We start from the raw sequence: 11456 nt of genomic DNA on the forward strand, positions 1-11456 counted from the left end.
TTTCTTTGCATTTAAATATTCAGTTCCTCCAACATAATTTATTAAAAGCACTTTTCTGTTGCTATTGGATTTTTTGGCACATTGCCAAAGATGAAATTGTTGTGATCATTGTAGCTTTGTTCATTGTACTCCTGAGGCCAGGTACTGTAAATATTCCCAATTTGTTCTCTTCAAAACTGTTTTGTCTCTTATAGGTCCTTTGTGTTACTATATCAATTTTAGATTCACCTTTTCAAATTCTGCTATAGAAATATCTGCTAGTATTATGATTGAGATTTTGTAAAATCTACAGATCAATTAAGAGAATATTGGCACAATAATAATATTCAGTCTTCCAGTTCATGAAAGTAGTGTTTCTGTTATTTCATTTCTCTAAGCAATTTCCCATAGATTTTTTTGACATTTTTTTATTTTTCATAAAAATATAATTGTACAATATTTTTCAGAGAAGGAAAAATGCCTCCAATGCCCCAAATACCATGTGGTTTAACAGTAATCTTTCTTTCTTTTAAAACTAAATACATAATTGATAATATGCAAATGATTTCTTATGAAATACAGCATTTATGTTTTAAAATTTTGTTTGCCTTTATATCAACCAAAGGTAAGCTCAGTTTAAACCCGTACTTTTTGCACTGAGCCAAATCAGTTTGATCATAATTCAAAGATAACAAAATAAAATGCTAAATGCTGATGCTGATAAATACTGTCAGTTAGCTCATTAACAGTGATATGAATTTGCCAAAGTAAGATAGATTCTTATTTAGATATAATGGAATGATATATTTTTAAAGAACTTAGACTATATCCTTTCTTCATATTATATTCAGTTGCTGTCTAATGCAGCTGGTCTATGCTAAGTTAATGACAGACTATGGTCTAAAACACAAATATATTTTCCTCTTATTTTCCTTTATTTGGGGAAAAAAGAAAAAAGACCAATTACTTTGTTTACTCAGAAAGAAAGGAGAACAGCACTGTTCCAGAGGGACAGAGCTCACTGACTCTCTCACTTTCTTCCATTCTCTCAGCCAAGATGTTATCATTACCAGTATGTGAGAGATGCTAGGATTTCAGTATGCAATTTCTTACTTGGGGTGGGGAAGGGAAAGCTTTATGTGTTTTAATCAGTGACATTTGTCACCATGCTTCAAAGTGGCCAAAAGCTTGCAGCCAGCACAATACACAAAGCAATCAAATAATACCTTTTTAAGACCATGGAAATTTGTCTTGATTTGGTATATTCCCAAAGACCAAATAGGTTTAAGAATAAACTGAAATAAATTATAATTTACTGATTTACTTTCACCCAAAATTACACATCCTCTACCTGAGGACATAGTCACTCTTCTGATAAAGTTTACTCCAAAAAAAAAAAAAAGAGAAAGCTCAAATAACCTTGCAATTTAGAATTACAACCAGAGAAGAAACCCTTCAAGCACAATGGAGACATTCTATTGAAGAGCCACATACATTTTGGAATGTTTGCTTTGAAAACAACTCTTCTGGGGAATTCAAAAAGTACTGAACAAAGGAACAGAAAGTCAGTCTTGAGATGTTTTGCAAAATAAAAATAAACATTTGAGTAGACCAGATGGCAAAAACACCCACTACAATCTGAACACTATATTTGAAACACTTAAATTCTAAAGGCCTGGAATACCAACAATCCTTAATCTGTAATTATGATCCTAAAAATACATTAAGTACTCTTAAATCCCCAGTCCTCTAAAACACAGAGAGACCCAACAGGCTGGGCTAGTGGTATATCAGTAGTCACACACAACCAGACTGGAAATCAGAGTTTACAACATAAGTGCAAAAGTTCTTTAGGAACTCAGGCTAAGGGGAGGCACTTTATTCAAATTCATGGCCTGAGTGAAGGGGGAAAATGCCTTATAATCTTAAACTATATGGTCCGTCTCATGTTCCATCTCACAATCTGAAGTATGATGCATCCTCTTAAACTGCCAGTTTATAACAGAACATTTTGTTTGGAAGCCAAATAAATATTGCTCCATTAGAGTGAAGAACAATTATAATTTAGCAATACCAGAGGACACGACTCCTGATTTAACTACAGGAAAGAGATTTAGAGTTTCACAGGGACAATCAAGATTCTTAGGACTATTTGAGTGTATAATATTATGAGCTTGATTCCTCAAGCTTGACTCTATATGGTAGTCAGGAATAAATGTAGCTGTGATGGGGACAGAAAAGAACTGTTCTGCTCTTTGGCCCTCCTGCCAGATCCCCAAGTGCATCACTCCACAGTGGAAGCATGGCCAGGGCTGAACCAGATGCACACCCACATCATCTTTCTTTCTGGCTCAGACCACTTGCATGAGGAAACTCATGTCAGGAAAGAATCTAAGTGTTCTGGTGACAGCTACAGACATTAGGTTAAATCTATTACCAATTTGTCCCTCATTTTATTCTAGATATCATGAGGCAGAAACTCAATCTCAGAAGCTAATTTTATCCTATTTTCTTCAGAAAAGTTCTCCAGGTTACTTGAGTACCCAAGAAAATGTGTGTGAACACTCACTCCTGCCTTCCCCCATACATACATAGACATACAATAGAAGTACACACGTATAAACCTACATACCTACATTTCTACCTACATAAATACATACATATTCTGGGTTGTCAAGATGATGTATGCTGCTGAAATATCTGAAAGGTTGCTTCTTGCTTAATGATAAAATGTGCTAACTATTATCCAAGTATGGATGAGGCCACAGCAAACTTTCATAAGCTGTATAAATACAGTTTGAGAAGACAGCAGCAAAGGTTTTAAATAGAGGCTGTCTTGAGGGCTTTCCTGATGATTCTGCTAACATGTTCATCATTTAAAGGAGGTATACTATTGTGGATTATAAAAATGTAAGTGTATATATTGGTTAATACATATTCACAGCTTATGCTGGAATGGCACACAGAGAAATCATGGTTCATGCAGAAAATATGCATTACTCAAATAAATATAATGAAATAAGATTAGGTCCATAAAGGCTGAGAACTTATAGTAAGTAATCAGCTGAATTGCTTTCTCTTTGTAGGGCAATCAAAAACATGAAAGAAGGTGACACCAAAACACACACATACAATTACATGGAAAGATCATAAATAACCAATAAAGCAAAGTGGAGTTATGGTGCAAAAATACAAACTGCAACCCATTTTTCTTTACTCCTGTGTTTTCAAGCATCACAATATGTTAAATGCTATGGCTGGCAACACCAATCAGAACAGGTCTCAAAGTCTGTAAATTTTCTAAGTGTTTAATGTTAAAGCAATACCATTTGAGACCTAAGATCACACATTTTGGTAGAAATTGCAGATTTATAAAGATGACTGTTGAGCAGCAGGGAGTAAATGGAGCCAAGAAGTGCAATGTTGCCCATTCATCCTCCCTGGAAAATAGAATATTGGCTTCAGTCCCTGAATCATTATTTTATATGATCTTCACCAGGAATTATTAGCTTCTGTCTTCCCAGCCTTGGTGTGCCTGTTTGAGTTCTGCTGAGATTTATTTCAGAACAGACTTTTCCTAGATCCATTGCCAGGCACCACTGCTTGTACATTTCCAGTCCCTCTCTGAGTGAACATATGGCTCTTTCCGGATTGGACACCAGTTCTTCCAAATACTGATAGCTCTGCTTTTTTTCTGCCCCAGGTTTCTCTTGCACTTTGTCAGCTCCTCTCAAGTTTTGCCTTCAAGCCAGTTTTGGCTGGTTTCTGACCACGTTTACCTGGCCCCTGCCCCAAGGGCAGAGCAGATCCTGGAGGTGGCCCCAAATGCCTCCTTTCACCACCACCGCAACATCCTCCTCCCCCTCTATGACAGTCCAGATTTTTAGTATGTTTTTTTCAAATTCAGTTTTATTGAAATATATTCACATACCATAAAATCATCCATGGTATATAATCAGCTGTTCATAGTATGATCATATAGTTATGCACTTATCACCACAATCTATTTCTGAGCATTTTGCTTACATCAGAAAGAATCAGAATAAGAATAAAAAGTAAAAGTAAAAAAAAGAACACCCAATTCATCCCCCCATTCCACCCTATTTGTCATTTAGTTTTTGTCCTCATTTTTCTACTCATCCATCCATCCAATATATAAAGAGAGTGTGATCCACAAAGTTTTCACAATCACACTGTCACCCCTTGTAACCTACATTATTATACAATCATCTTCAGGAGTCCAGACTACTGGGGTGGAGTTTGGTAGTTTCTATTCCAATACATTAAAGCCTAAGAGGTGTTATCTATATAGTGCATAAGAATGTCCACCAGATTCACCTATCAACTCCATTTGAAATCTCTCTGCCACTGCAACTATTTCATCTCATTTTGCATCCCCCTTTTGGTCAAGAAGATGTTCTCAATCCCATTATGCTGGGTCCAGATTCATCCCTGGTAGTCATATCCTGTGTTGCCAGGGAGATTTACACTCCTGGGAGTTGGGTCCCATGTAGGGGGGAGGGCAGTGAGTTCACCTGCCAAGGTGGCTCAGTTGGAGACAGAGAGAGGGCCACATCTGAACAACAAAGAGGCACTCAGAGGGAGACTCTTAGGCACAATTATATGCAAGTTTAGCCTCCTCTTTGCAGTAACAAGCTTCATAAGGGCAAGTGCCATGATAGAGGGCTTCACACATCAAACTGCCAGTCCCAATGTTTGTGACATCAACACCAGTCCAGGTGAGGAAGTCCAACACTTCTGCACCTTCCCCCAGCTCCTTGGAGGGGGGTGAGAGCTGTAAATAAATTTTTTATTCTCTACCCAATTACTGTGGGATGTGTCACTATTTCACTCTAACTTGTACTAACCTACCATATCTCACTTCCTATTCAAAGTTCCATGTAATTGTGGGGTTTGAACAAACTGACTGTAGTTATACTGTTTAGAAAATATAGATCCTGCACCAAATAGACATCTCTTACCTTGTTCTCACACGGAAGTTGAAGTTTTAAAACACAGTAAATTTTGACCTTTACCCTTTGGCCCAGTTTACCCTAGTCTTAACCAGATCTGCTTCATTCATATCTCTAATTGAAGTCTGGGCTCTTTTTCAGCCTTTTTTAAACAGTTGCTGTATGCACTAATACTGACATTCATATCTGTCGAGGTCTAGCTCTAAGTTTCAGGTGTCGCACAGATACCTAATGTTCCAGAGACCTATCAGGTTATACACCAAGGGATCAACATCTCAGAGTTTGGAAAGAGCCATTACAATTCAGGAATAGAGTTGGCTGCTGTAAGAGCTTACAATCTAGGGACCATTACAATAATCATGTCCACATTAGGCTATGTTCTAAGATTCAATTCTGAGTTTACACATTGTAGTTAGCCCATATTGGTGAGGCATTATAGTGTTTGCCTTAATTTCTGGTGTACTTCACTCAAATACTGTGTACAGGCTCCATTCACCTCTTTGTGTGTCTCATAGCATCACTCCTTCTCATAGTTGCTCAATATTCCATTGTATGCATACACCACAGTTCACCATTCTGTTCCTCAGTCTATGTACCCTTAGGTCACCTCTACCCATTGCAAATCTTTTCTTGCCATATCTTTTCAAGTTTTACTTGTTTGTGCTGTTCTCATTAAATGAGTTGGAAAAGATTTCTCCTCCATTGTTTTCTGAGTTTGTGCACTATCAATATTGTTTCTTCAATAGATGTTAGCTGAAAATTCCACATGTAACCTTCTAAGTGATGATTATATTTACAAGGAATTCAATTTCTTACACCCTTATATATGATTTAGAGTTTTTTTCTATTTCTTTTTGGATGGTTTGGTAACTTGTGTTTTCCAAAAAATCTATGAATTTCATCCATGTTATCAAATTTATTGGCTTAAAGATTATCATATTAGTCCCTTAAAACCTGAAAATAAAATGATGCTTTGAAGACAAATACTGAAGAAAGTAGTGTTAGAGATTGGCCATCAATGTTGCGTTGCTCTTCCCTTTACAAGTTGAGCCTCAATTTGCCCTACTGTATTCTAAGCACCTGAATTATCAAAAGCATTGTTCATGAACAACAGAGCTTTCTCTTAGAGTCTGCCTCCCCAGGTCCCCCAGGACAAACACCTGCCCTGGCCTTGGTAAAACAGGTTTATTGAAAGCCAGTTAAATCCCAGCCCAGAGACACAGTCAAGAGGGTGCTAGAGGCTCACTTCACAGCGAAAGCTGTCAGTGGTCCCTGCAACTCCTGCCATGGACTGACCACTTTCCCAGAATTCCCAGTGAAGTCACTGGACTGTGCAGAGGTTAGTGAAGCACTGTCACCACATTCTCTGGGTTGTAGGCTGAATACAGGGATTCAAAGCACTTATTTCCCAGTGAGTATGGATTTTTTCACAACTCTAGGAACTCAATACAGAGGTTTATGAAATTTTGTAATGGCAAAATAGTCTAGACAAATTTTAAAAAACAATTATCCAAAGACAAGATTATGATAGAAAACATTTGGTTTCATGCTGTATTATATAAAAGGTTGAAGTCAAACTTTTTTTCATGGTCATTGGGTTTATTCATGCCTATTATATTTATCCTTTGTTCAATATCTTGTTTACTCACTCAATCACTTTACCAATAACACAAACTTTTAAGACTCAGGATTCCTCCCATTCAGCTATGGTGTCCAGAAAGAGCATCATGAATTTATCTTGGACATGAGCCCCTTAACCCAAATCAACAAGTCTACACTGAAGAGTAGAAAAACGTCTTTAGATTTTAATAAAAGGAAAATGTGAATCCAGTCATATTAGACATAACAGTGCTGTGTCTATGGTGTGCTCAGTACTTAGATAAAATCATATATATATTTATCATTTACACTTAAAAGTAAAAAAAAAACTGAGAGAGAAAATAACATGGGGCAATAACATGTGTTACAAGAAATATAGACAGATTGATTCTTCTAGCAATATACTCAGCATGCCTCATGGCTCACAGTGTTTGGGGGCCCAGGATGGTCTGTGGCCACCATGGTTGACCCAAAGGCAGGTGGGTCCTGATAGATCCTCAGCTCTTACAGGCATGCAGTTGCCTTTCTGAGTCTCCAATGGCCACTCACAGGAGCTGTCTTCTTGCAAGGTAAATGTTTGAGTCACTGTGTCCTTTACGCAGAAAACAGATTGCAGCTGAATGCATGGAAGGAGCCCCACATCTTTGGGTGTTAACAGGGCCCTCTGCCAGGGTGAGGGTGGGGTGGTATATGATCCCACATGATTCCCTGTGCATGCCAACTCATGGATGTGAAAGAAAGGGATAAAAAATATGGACCCCTTGAGCTACCAGGTAGAGAGGCATACCAGTATTCTTTACAAAGTCCATTGTTCAAGAAAATGACTACCAATTTATTGCTTTTTAAATGTTGTATAACTGTTTTTTCAAAGACTTTATTTTTTAAAGTAATTGTAGGTTACAGAAAAATTGCACAGAAATACAGAGAGTTCCCTTATATCCTCTGTTGAGACTCTGTCCACCATCTAGAGTTTCCCCTCTTACAGCATCTTCCATGAGTGTGGAACATTTGTTACAATTGATGAACCAATATTTACAAACTATTATTAACCACAGCCCATAGTTTGCATTATTTCTGCTGTAGAGCTCTATTTTTTTAACTTTTACTATTTTTTTAACTATTTTTTTAACTTTTACTATTTTTTTAACTTTTACTTTTGAAACAATTTCATGCTTACAGGGCATATGCAAAAGCAATAAAAACCCCTTACATAAAATTCCAACATACAGCAAAGTCCCTGTACAACCAGAACCACTGATTTCAACATTTTACCACCTTTGCTGTGTCATTCTATCTAAACTTTCTCTCTCTCTATCTATCTATCTATCTATCTATCTATCTATCTATCTATCTATCTATCTAACTACATTCTGAAATTTTGAGAACAGGTTTCACTCATCATGCCACATAAACACTTGTATATTTCTTATGAACAATTGTATTCACTTATGTAATTGCCTTAAGTACAGTTATCAAGTTCAAGAAATCATAGTTGATATAAAGCTTTACAATCTATCTTCCAATTTTTTCTTATAACCCACTAATGTCCTTTTGAGCTTTTTTGTCTCCATTCTTGATCTCTTCCAGTATCATGTGTTGGATTGCATTTTAATTATCTCTTTAGTTTCTCTTTCTTCCATTTTTCAAAATTTTGCAGACACATATACAACACGAATCTTTCCATCCCAACCCCTCCAAAGCAGTGGGACTCATCACATTCACAATACTGTGGTACCTTCACCACCATCTATTACTTTAACTTTCCCTTCACCCCAAACAGAAAACCTACACCCATTATGCATTAACTCCCCACTGCCCTGCCTCCCACCCCTGGTAAATTGCACTGTACTTTCCCTCTGTAAGTTTCCTATTCTCTGACATTTTCCTTATTGTTATCATGGGGCTTAAATTTAGCATGATAAATCTATTAAAATCTCATTTGCTTCAATACCAACTTAACAAGTTCAATAGCATTTATAAAGCATATTCTATATGCCTGCACCCCCCCTTATGTGGTTCTTGTTTCAAATTAAATGTTTATGCACTATGAGTCCAAAATCATTAATTTTTCATAATGTTTTAAGCATTTGCTGTTTAGATCCTGTACGATATAAATAGTGGAGTTACAAATGAACATACAATGATACTGGTATTCATATTTGCTAATGTCATTATCTTTAATGAGATCTTTATTTATTCATGTGGCTTCAGTCAATTTTCACCTGAAGAAATTCCTTTAACATTTTTTGTAGTCTAACGGTGACAAAGTCTCTCAAAGTTTCTTGATCTGGGAACATCTTAATTTCTCCCTCATTTTTGAAAGACAATTTTGCCACACACAGATCCCTACTTGAATCTTTTTTGTATTTTCTTGATAATATTGTTGAGCATTTCTGATGCACTTATTGGCCATCCACAAATTGTGGTTTGGGAGGGATCTGTGTTGACATTCATCCATTTGTTTTACGTAGTTTGACTTAGTAGTTTTTAGCTGTAGGAGAGTTTTACATAGTCTGTATGTGAGTTCCTTGTCACCTGTAAGTATTGTGAATAATTCATTCCAGTCTGTGACTTCCTCATTCATTTTTTTATTAAATTCAGTTTTATTGAAATACATTCACACACCATACAATCATCCATGATATACAATCCACTGTCCACAGTATGATAACATAGTTATGCGTTCATCACCAGAATCTATCTCTGAACATTTTCCTTACATAAGAAAGAACCAGAAAAAGAATAAAAAATAAAAGTGGAAAAAGAACACCCAAATCATCCCCCCATGCCACCCCATTTGTCCTTCAGTTTTTATCCCCATTTTTCTACTCATACATACACTCGATAAAGGGGGTGTGATCCACAAGGTCTTCACAATCACACTGTCACCCCTTGTAATCTACATTATTATATAATTGTCTTCAGGAGTCCAGAGTGCTGGGTTGGAGTTTGGTAGTCTCAGGTATTTACTTCTAGCTATTCCAATACATTAAAGCCTAAGAGGTGTTATCTATATAGTGCATAAGAATGTCCACCAGAGTGACCTCTCGACTCCATTTGAAATCTCTCAGCCACTGAAACTATTTTGTCTCATTTTGCATCCCCCTTTTGGTTGAGAAGATACTCTCAATCCCACGATGCCGGGTCCACATTCATCCCCGGGAGTCAATTTCTGCATTGCCAGGGAGATTTACACCCTTGGCAGTCGGGTCCCACGTAGGTGGGAGGGCAGCGAGTTCACCTGTGTAGATGGCTCAGTTAGAGAGAGAGAGGGCCACATCTGAGCAACTAAGAGGTACTCAGGGGGAGACTCTTAGGCATCATTACATGCAAGTTGAGACTCTTCTTTGTGGTAATAAGCTTTATAAGGGCAAGTCTCATGCTCGAGGGCTCAGCATGTCAAACCGCCAGTCCCAATGTTTGTGGCAACATCAACACCGGCCAGGGTGAGGATGCCCAACACATCTGCACCTTCCCCCAGATCCTCGGGGCTGGGGAGGGGGAGGCTGTAAATATATTTTTTATTATCTGTCCAAATTACTCTGGGATGTGTCACTATTTCACTCCAGCCTATACTAAGCTGCCACATCTCACTTCCTATTCAAAGTTCCATGCAATTGTGGTGTTTGAACAAATTGACTGTAGAGTTGTACCATTTAGAAAATTTAGATCCTGTACCAGATAGATATCTATTTCCTTGGTCTCATATGGAAGTTGAAGTTTTAAAACACAATCAGTTTCAACCTTTACCCTTTGGCCTGGCTTGCCCTGGTCTTAACCAGACCTGCTTCATTCATATCACTAATTGAAGTCTGGGCTCTTTTTCAGCTTTTTTTTTTTTTTTTTTTTTTTTTTTTTTTGACAGTGGCTGTATGCAGTAATACTGACATTCATATCTGCCGAGCTCTAGCTCTGAGTTTCAGGTGTCTCAGAGATATGCATTGTTCCAGAGACCAATCAGGTTATACGCTAGGGGATCAGCATCTCAAAGTTTAGAGATAGGCATTACAATTCAGGGATAGAGTTAACTGCTGTAAGAGGTTACAATCTAGAGACTACTACAATTATTATGTCCACATTAGGCTATGTTCTAAGATTCAATTCTGAGTTTACACATTGTAGTTAGTCCATATTGGTGAGGCATCATCCCTCTCACCATGTTTTCTCCAACACTTTTACTCCTATGTATATATTTTCCTACAATTTTATAGAGTTATATTCACATACCATACATTTATCCACAGTGTACAATCAGTTGTTCATGGTATCATCATAAAGTTGTACATTTATCACCACAATCAGCACTTGAACATACTGATTACCACAAGAAAAATTGTTTTTTTTAGCAATAAGAAAAAAATGATAAAAAGAAAAATAACATGTCATACAATACAATATACTAATAAGTACAGCAAATAACACCACTACCAAGAATCCCATTTTCTTCCCCTATATCTGCCTCTCATATACATTTAGCATTGGCATATTGCCTTTGTTACATTTAATGGAGGTATATTACAATGTTACTGTTGACCATAGACTCCAGTTTGCTTTGATTATGTTTTTTCCTGAATACCATCCCCTTTTCAAATTTCTACATGGTTGACATTCATTTGCTTTCCCATATGCAAAAACATTTTTATATTTGTATATTTAGTAACAGTCATTGGCCACTCCAGTTTTTGCCACGTTATACAGTCCCAGTCTTTATCATCTATCTTTACCTCTGGTGTCATACATTCTCCTATCCCACCTCTTTCAGCTTTACTCACAGACATCTTTGTTCAGTGTACTTAGAATACTGTGCTACCATCACACAGTATTATCCTGTCTATTTCTGGATCTATGCAATCAATCCTAAACATTCTGTAGTCCTTCAGCATCAAATGGCTGATCTCTGCCCTC

Source organism: Choloepus didactylus, chromosome 26, assembly GCF_015220235.1.
Source record: "Choloepus didactylus isolate mChoDid1 chromosome 26, mChoDid1.pri, whole genome shotgun sequence".
NCBI classification, from domain to species: domain Eukaryota; kingdom Metazoa; phylum Chordata; class Mammalia; order Pilosa; family Megalonychidae; genus Choloepus; species Choloepus didactylus.